Genomic DNA, 10,000 nt, shown 5'->3' with positions numbered 1-10,000 from the left:
TTGTTTCTTAGCCGGTGATAATACACGTTTACGGCAGCATTTTGAAGAAAAAATATATTGATGTTAAAAAAAAGTGTACTGTCAGTTAGCGATGCGGTTAAGTGAAGGGGTTATTAATCGAACATTCCCAGGTTCGAGTCCATCGAGTTTAGGCATTGGGGTTCTGATTTTCAAAATAGATATTCATTTCTCATAATCCTTATCAAGCGCTAACTAGTCAATTTAGAGAAACTTAGGAATTGTCGATAATAGTCATTTCAGAGGTAGAGGATGGGTTGATAGTCCTTATCCGAGAAGACTTGAAAGCCTTACCATTTGCGGGTGTAATTACAAAGGTATCACTATCTCCTCAGTTATTTAAAGACCCTGAGTGTTGGTCCGGCCGGATTCGAACTCACGACCTCCCGCATGGCAGCCCGGTGCTCAACCAACTGAGCCACCGGTGCGCGCTGAGGTATGGGTACGTCCTTACTACATAGTAAGTGTGGGCAAATTGTAAAACATAGACTGGATTGGATTTGTAAACATGGACTGGATTTGTAAAACATGGATTGTTGCTATCAATTCATACACTGAAAATTATTCTTGTTTAATTTCTTTTTTGCGACGTTCTGCACGCTTTTTCGCGTGTTTACTGGATACACAGTGCATGTTTTTAAGTATTTGAGTTACCGGAAAAAGCGGCTTGGTCCACATATGGGCAGTTACTATAACAAATCTGGAAAACGTTTCTGTTCCTGCTATGAAGAATTTAAACATTTCAAGGACATAGCGCCTCGATAGAATCCACTGTTTTATTCATCTTTAAAGTAAACTTTGAACATAATGTCAACAAAGCAGAACCTTTCCTTTTGCGAACATGATCCAAAAACGAAACTATCTTGTCATTTCCTAATTTGCCTCGACGAAAGTCTACGGCTGTATAAGTAATGAAGTCTAATGCTTTCTTTTTCCTCAACACATGCTGAATTAACCTTTACGTCTGCCCGGAGGTTGAAGTGTTTAAAAAATCGAATGTCAACAATGATTTAATCGTATCACGAGAAAAGATATTTCAATCTTATATTAGAAAGAAAACCGACCAAACACTAACAACAATAACACCACTAGCAAATGTGGTTCTCGAAGCGTTGCTTTGAAGCGGCGGATTCACCTTTCAACTTCTTGATGCAAACATGACGCTGCACTTCTCCAAATTTAAAATCCGCCAAATAGACGGACCGAAATGTTCCGCTTTTAAGCTCTTCTTTAATTTTTACTGAACTCCATGTCAATTCTGGAAGCTCAAATGCAAGTTGTCGTTTTTAGTCAGAGATGGAAGCTTTAAGAAGCCGCCATCTGTCTTTCCTTGCACAATCACCTATCTTCTCCCACGCAAGGATATGCAAGATATGCAAAATTATTTTCGTCAAAGGTCTACCTACGGTGCATTTTTAAAATTCCGGTCTTTTGGCAGCCTGGTCGTTTGTTTGTCACGTACACTGTTTGTTCCACGTTTGCCCTAGTAAAATTAGCGATTCCCGTAAAACGTTGGAAATCGGTCTGGACCAGCCCCTGTGTATTAACATGTTTATCATTTAAGGCCTGTTCCAAACGTAGTGCTACTGCCGTGCCGAACTCAAATGAAATTGTCATCTCGATTTAAGCACGGCAGTAGCACACACTGTAGTGGAAGGATTGAATCTACGAACCTTTTTCACTTAATGGTAATCTTATGATGCCATATAAAACACCAATAGATGCTTAACAAGATACATTTATTAATGTGAAGTAACGGGTTACCATAGAAACAAAAGAGCCATCTAAAACAGCTTATATTTTGTCTTGAAATGCTTATATCTCAAAAGCGAACTCGGTGACCCCCATTTTTTATTGCTGAAGAGTGATTAGCACACTAGGATAAAACTTTCTACAAAGTGTAAAAAATTTTCTGGAGCAGATTCAAAGCTACCTTCACAATTGAAAGTCATTAAGGTGGCTCTAAACCCGCTCCAGAGGATTTTTTTAAATTTCCAGAGAGTTTCGTCTTAGCTTGCTAATCACTTTTCGGCAATAAAAAATGGGGGTCACCGAGTTCGTTTTTGAGATATAAGTGGTTAAACACAAAACGTAGGGAGTTTTTAGATGGTTCTTTTGTTGCCATTGTAATTTATTACGTCACATTAAAGCATCAGCCGACAATTTTCTCGAGATTTTAAAAACCACTGGCATTCCTCTATTAAGTTCACCCCATGGAGACGGAGAGTAATAGCATGCTTCCTTTTTGGACACCCAGATGCTCAACAAACATACACACGTTGAGACTAAGGTGTACGTTAAACCCACAAATACTGGCCTTCTGCTACACTACAAGAGCCATGTGTACCGGTACAAACGTGGATTTTTAAAAACGATGCTTGATCGTGCATTTCGACTTTCATCCAATTGGCACTACTTCTCTGAAGAACGTGATCGACTGAAATTATTGTTTTCTCGACTAAAATATGCTGACAAACTTGTGAACTCTACCATTTCACGGTTTGTTGCTGCCAAAGCATCGGATCAACCTGTTTCCTCACCTACTGTCAGCGATCGATCAGACCCAATTCGTGTTGTCCTACCGTTTAACGATCAGGCTTCAGCTGATATTGTGCGTGCCCAACTTAAAGATTTAACCTGTGCGATTTCACACACCGCCATCTACATCAACGCGTTGAGGAACTTGAACACAAAAATTCTTCTTCATCAATTGGCAAGCATTTTGGCGACAAACATTCTTTGGCTCCAAAAGATCTTACAAAGAATTTTAGTGTTTTGATGAAGTGCATGAACAAATTTGACTGCGTCGTCTATGAAATGTGTTTTATTCAAAAGTTAAGACCTACTCTCAATGTGCAATCGGACTTAATTCGTGCTAAGGTTTTTAATCAGCTTTTCCTAGTTTTCTCTTTGTATGTTTTTATTGTCCGTTTACAACTGCAAATCTTTTTATTCTTCTTATATACATATTTAGTATAATTTTCAGCGGTGAATATAAGAATTTATTGTTATATTCACCGCGCTATCCGGTGAATATAACATTTTGAACGCGCAGCTGGTAAGCCAATCAAGCACTTTTCGTGCCTTTCTATCTTGTTTTAGCCAGGTGTTTTACACTTTCTTGATATTCACCGCTGAAAATTACACTAAAACAATTATTCGCCTCAGGCTTAGTGAATATTGGGGAACATTTACCTCGACTACGTGTAAGTAAACATTTACCAATATTCACTTCGCCTTCGGCGAATAATTGTTAATTATTATATATACATATATTCACTGTTTCAATTTTGCCATTCACTTGATAATGACCGAAGCTAAGTACGGTCGAAACGTACGCAGTAAGCAAATACTTAACATATAACATGGGCCTTCCTGTCGTTCGGTTGTGCTTATTAAATACAGGGATATTCTGCGCGGTTCAAAAATATGGGGAGTAAACAGAACTTAGCAAGTGATCTTGGTATTCAACAAGAAAGTTGGGGGTAACCACGCATTTTTCAGAGATAATTAAGCTTCAATTTGGAAAAGAACGCCATATATTGCTTTGTGTTTTGAAGCTTTTTACAAATATTGTTGATTAATTATCTTCGAAAAATGCGTGGTTACCCCCAATTTTCTTTTTGAATTTCAATACCACCTGTTAAGAACTGCTTTTCCCGCATATTCAGTAAACCGCGCAAAAATACATTTGAATTAGTAAGCACCGTCCTTAAGTTTTAAAAATAAAGAAATAGAAGCCTGAGAGAAGTCGGCAGCAATGTGCATACGCCTAGCACGCTTCTGAAGACGAAGGAGTCGTAAACGGAAGATGGTGGTAGCAATTTCCCCAGGCAGCAGAACAATAAATAAAGTAGTTGTTAACACAAGAATTATAGAATCTTAAAGCAGAAACAGAGTTGAGATAAAGTTTAATGCGACGGAGAAGAGAAAGCCTACTGCTAATGATGCAGCAGATTGTATCGATTTGATGCTCCCAAGCCATGCCACTGTCTATCATAACATCAAGCATCTTGACATAGTCCACTTGCTCAATAGATCTACCATCAATTTGGACATTGAGTGCCGAACTGGTTAAAGTACGACATTTCTGTAGAGTCGAAATATGTAAGTATTTAGTTTTGGTTGTATTGAGTGACATTCGATTATTATCAGCCCAAGTAGATAAAGAAAGGTGGCCCCAGTATAGAAACCTCACTTACTCTCATTATAATTATTATACTCCTAAATGAAAAAAAGAAAACATATTGATCAGGTGCCAACACCTGCACACGCAAGAATTGCTCTTAACTCAACAGTTGATTTCAATATTCTAAATTTACGTTTAGCTTACAGGCTGGTCTTTACTTTGCTCCCTCGCAAATTAACAACTGCGAACAAATCAAAGGAAGGACACTGAGGAAATTGAGGTCGCCATGCCTCATATACTTTTACCTGTCACAGTTTGTTATATACTTCCCACCATATTTTGCACATCAACGAGATCATACATGCCCTTTCCAATATTGATGTGTTTCGGTTTGTTTTGCGAATTTCAACTCTTAGCAAGGAAACAATTACTTCGGCAGAGGTAATCCTATAGGATACATCTCATCTCTATGTATTTTTCATTCTGTCAAATGTCATTCCATTTTAGTAATATGTTATGTGCCTTTTACCATTGCAACTGCTGTTACAACTTTGCGGGGCGAATATCTCTATGGAACTTGTAATAAACTCTTGGGGGTTATTACTGGGACAATTGTTTTCTTCAACTCGACAATCAACCCTTTTCTATACTGCTGGTTAATGAAAGGAATTAGACAAGCTGTAAAAGATTTACTTGGAAATATTTTTAGCTGGTCATAAAGACCGAAGTCATCTCCACTTAACACATCTCTATTCTGTTGGTCAAGTTCAGTCCCAGCAACAGGGAGATTAGGGAGCTTAAGATTTTACGACGGCGACGGCAACAACAACCGCGCAAAACAATGATATCATTGGTTAAAAGAGCATAAGTAATCGTGCTGCACGTGCAGCACGGATTTTAGGACGGGTTCTTGCGGTACTCTGCGTTAAGGACGACGTGAAATTACCAAATTTGAGGTTTTAGCGACAACGTGAGCATGCAACAGAGAATCTTTCATTCTCTATTTTAACTTTTTAACTGCTCGTACCAATTTAGTTTTACGATACTTCGCCCAAATTGTGAGAAGTTAACAAGATAGAATAACCGCGAAAGAATTATGATAAAGCAAAGTGATTTTTTGAGGTGACGTTTTCCTTGAAGTCGCCGTCGTAGATCTTAAGGTCCCTATTTTTACAACAACGACGACGGCAACGAAAAAGTCATCTCAAAATATAAATTCGCATTATTTTAATCGCTTCGTGACTATTTCAACCTTTTTAATATGACAAGGGTGTGGTAATTCCTCAAGAATGACACTGGTTGGAAAGGCACTCCATGCCAAGTGCTGACGTTCTTCATACTGCTTCAAATCTGGCTATTTTACGTTGTTGTTTTGCTGACGACGGCAAAGAATGGACAAAAGGGGAAAACGCGCGTGCAGGACGTGCAAAGCTATTGTTTTTGCCCACTAAATATGAAAATTTGTGACGTTCTTGTTGCCGTCGCCGTTGTCGTTGGTGGGGACAGTTATTCTAAAAGTAAAGCAAAAAGTAAAGTGGTGCATTTATATAGCGCCCTTATCACAAGGTGTCAAAGGCGCTTTACAATGATCAAATTACCCCCAGCAGACTGGAAGTCCCCGGCTAAGTCTCCAGCGGACTTAGAGTTATTTTCATAGAGTTATGTCGTAGAGTTAGAGTTAAGTTTCAAAAATCCTGAATTCAAGATTTTGGAATCACAAGATTTTGGACTTCCAAAATCTTGAATTCAGGATTTTGGCAGTCCAAAATCTTGAATTCAGGATTTTGGCAGTCGTTAACTCTAACTCTAAGTAATAACTCTATTGATAGTTAACCTTGTCGTTAGCCAAGTTTCCAAAATCCTGAATTCAAGATTTTGGACTGCCAAAATCCTGAATTCAAGATTTTGGAATCACAAGATTTTGGACTTCCAAAATCTTGAATTCAGGATTTTGGCAGTACAAAATCTTGAATTTAGGATTTTGGCTGTCGTTAACTCTAACTCTAAGTCATAACTCTACTGAAATAACTCTATTGATAGTTAACCTTGTCGTTGGTTAAGCTTCTTCGTTCATTTCAAATTGCAAGTTTCGTCATTATATCGGTTTGTCTAACATCTAAAAACTAGTGCAACTTGCCTGGAACTGAATTAGGTTGTGCGGTGTTGAAGCTACGACAGACATTTCAAATTCGCTGCTTTGTGTTCACGTTCTCCGTAAAAGTTGAGAATTGGTCATTTCACGTCGCAGATTTACCGACAACGTGAAAGAAATGTACAAAAATGAAAAATACACGCGCAGAGCGTGCAAAGCTATTGTGTTTGCTCATTAAATATGCAAAATTTGCGACGTTTTCGTTGCCGTCGCGTCCTAGATCTTAAAGTAGGGAGCTTACGAAACGAGGACGACGACGGCTACGAGGACTTCATTTAAAAATACAAGTTCGCGTTATTCATATCACTACGAAACTATTTTATGTCGTTTCGCGTTAAAAAGGTGTAGTAACTGTCGAGGAATTAAACTGGTATGAGTGAGTTGGAAGCGTAGAGAGAGAACTGAAAATTCATCGTCATGTGCTAACGTCCTCCGCAGAACCTTGAATTTGGTCATTTCAAATGTACCAAAATATAAAACGCACGTGCAGAGCCATTGTTTTTGCTCACTAAAACTGTAGTTGTTTTGTAGCGTCGTCGTTGCCGTCGGCGTCGTCGTTTCGTAAGCTCCCGATTCCATAAGCGACGACGGCTACGACTAAGAAAACGGCGCAAAACAATAATATCATTGGTTAAAAGAACATAAATAATCGTGCCGCAAGGATTTGAGCAAGTAGGTTTGCGCTCCTCTGCACAACGACGACGTGAAATCACCACATTTGAGGTCTTGACGACAACGTAAACATGCAAAAGAGAATCCTTCATTCTCTATTTTTACTCTGAAACGTTCGTACCAATTTATTTTTAGGATACTTCGCCATATTGTAGGACGTGAGCGAGACTGAATATCATCATGATTGAACTTCAATTTGTCTACATTTGCCCACTAGGGCCACAATTATTGTCACAACAATTATTGAAAGCAACCTTTTTTAAAATGGGTGCTTAGCTGTACTCAGCAGGCCAGACGGTTAAGGAAGTACAAGATACTTTAAATAAAGAAGGAGAAATCATATCTAAGTGCTACGAGTCAAATTTAACTGGAAGGTAATAATGAAAAGTACCAAAATGAAATTATGAGCATTGGGCCAAAGGAAAAAACCAAAGATTTGGAGATAACAATGTCAAGTGTAAAAATAAAGTGTGGTTCTGACCTTAGGCTATTGGGGCTAACAATAGACCAAAACCTGGATTTTAGTAAACATGTCAGTGAAGTATGCTAACGAGCAGGAAGGAAAGTGGATGTTCTAACGAGACTACGTAACATACTTTCTGCCAGAGCCAATCCTATTACACAGTAGTCTGCCATACTGCCTCAGCGGACGTCAGTTTGTCATATCCGGTTTGGAATTTTTGTCGCTCTTTGGACAACAGGAAACTGGAGCGAATCCAAGAAAGAGCCTTGAGAGCAATTTATAATAGGAAATCTGGAACCTATGACGAGTTACTTAAGTTGGCAAAGCTTCCCACGTTAAAGAACAGGCGACTACAAGACATTGCTATTCTTATGTATAAAGTAAAGAATGAACTTTGTCCTTCATACATTAAAGAAATATTCCAAAACAATAACATCAATCGCTATATCTTTAGAAATTCAGATTTTGTAATACCAAGATTCAATACCGTGACGTACGGAAAGCATAGGTTACGATATCTAGGTCCACTTCTCTGGTCAAAATTAGATAAGAAAGTCAGGAATTCGGAATTTTTGAATATGTTTAAAGCTAAAATCAGAAAATTAAATCTAGTTGGGATGATGGAAGATAATTGTAAATATTGTACACTATGCAGTAGTTAAATACGAACCCTAAAGAATGGGAATTATGGGATCTAGGATGTTATTCATGGATTGAAAATAGTGGGCTGGGAGGGGATTAGTCTTCAACCTTTGGTTTTAAGGAAGCATGGGTTTACGGGATACTGATATGTCAACATACTTTTTAGGGTACTAGGTTAAAACACAGCGAATTTTTAACGTTTTTTACTAATAATTAGTATTTTGGATCAGATCTAATATATTTCTTCTTAACTTTAATTCACTAGTAGTTACGTTTCCCAAATTAGTTTACGTATATGTAAGCTAGATCAACTTGACACATTAATAAAATTATTGATTGATTGATTGATTATCTAAGGTGAAAGTCATACCAGTCGTAATCGGAGTATTGGGCTCAGTTATGCCTAAACGCTATTTAGGCCAACTAGATATTGATCATGGCTGCGGTAATGGTGTTATCCAGAGATCTTCTCGCTGAGGTCCTTGTTGTGACTTGACAGTGCATTCACAAGACGTCCGCTATTACTATATTAAATCAAGATGATAATAATAATAATAGTAATAATAATAATAATAATAATAATAATAATAATAATAATAATAATAATAATAATAATATTAAGAAGGGGATAAGTGGAAATGTGGAAATTTTAAGGAGGCTCTGCTCTAAATCCGCTCCAGAGAATTCTTTTTAACTTTGCAGAGAGTTTTATCTTAGCCTACTTATCGTTTTCATTGATGAAAATTGGAGATCACGTAATTCGTTTTTGAGATATCAGCGTTTAAAGACAATAAAGGATGTTTTTAGATGACTCTTTTGTTGCCATGCAACCTATTACGTCATATTACTGAGCACATCTTGCTAAGCACTTATTGGTGTTTGATATCCTATTGTTTCCGTTACATGAAACATTGTTGTAGAATTAATCTTTCTAATCAGGCTCTAGTAAGCAGTTATCTTAACTTACGTTCGGGTGCCCACTGTCCTGTAACCCTACTGCGCATGATTTCTTGCGTCGTTGGCGCGCGCAGTAACGTAGGCACCGTGCCTGCACTACTGCACTACATTTTATCAATGGCATTGATAAAATGCCGGATTTTCATTGACGCCAAGCCTAATCACTGAAGGAATGGCTATTTTCTCCTGAACAAGTACGGTGACCCCCATTTTTTCACTTCTGTACTTGCCGAGAACGGCGTCTTCATGGAGTAGTGGAAAAATCAGCAAAAATCTATGGCCAGCTTTTTTGGCAATTTCATAAAATTGTACGGAAGGAGCCCTTACGAGTGGAACAGCCCACACTAAAGTTAAATTTATTTTGGAGCTTTAAGTAGTCACAAAGGCATTCAAATAAAATTTTTCAGGTATACGTACTTGAAATAACCATGGAATGACATCACACTCTGCGTTATAAGTTGGATTACATTGATAAAATGGAGCTAAATTTGTCCATCATTGGGGGGGTGTCAAAGTAGCTCAAATACTCGTATTCGTCAGCGTCGTACCATGGAAACGAGCACAGCCACCCCCCTTTTTTAATTACACTTTTATCATCTCACTGACATGTTACTACAGTGTGCGAAGTTTCATCGCAAATCTATGACAAGTTCTATTTCTAGGGGATCACCTCCACATTGCTAGGACTAAACTTGACGAACAGAATAGAGATGTGTTCAGTAGAGATGACTATAGGTCTTTATGACCAACTAAAAATATTTCCAAGTAACTGTTTTACAGCCTGTCTAATTCCTTTGATTTTCCAGCAATAAAGAAAAGGGTTGAGTAGCGAGTTACAGAAAAGAAGTGTCCCGGTACTGTGCCCCAATACTTTGTAACGAGTTCCAAAAAGAGGTTCGCCACGCGCAGCTGTAACAGCAGTTGCAACGGTGTAAGGCAGATAGCATATTACTAAAAGGGAATGAAC

General features: G+C 38.1%; 1 pseudogene; it reads right to left on the bottom strand.

The window, feature by feature from the left end:
• Positions 1 to 9,772: 9,772 nt before the first annotated feature.
• The window catches only part of LOC138013652 (adenosine receptor A3-like), a 1,027-nt pseudogene continuing 799 nt past the window's right edge, over positions 9,773 to 10,000 (bottom strand).

This window comes from Montipora capricornis, chromosome 8 (genome assembly GCF_036669925.1).
Source record: "Montipora capricornis isolate CH-2021 chromosome 8, ASM3666992v2, whole genome shotgun sequence".
NCBI classification, from domain to species: Eukaryota; Metazoa; Cnidaria; class Anthozoa; order Scleractinia; family Acroporidae; genus Montipora; species Montipora capricornis.
This window is presented reverse-complemented; position numbering and strand designations above follow the sequence as displayed.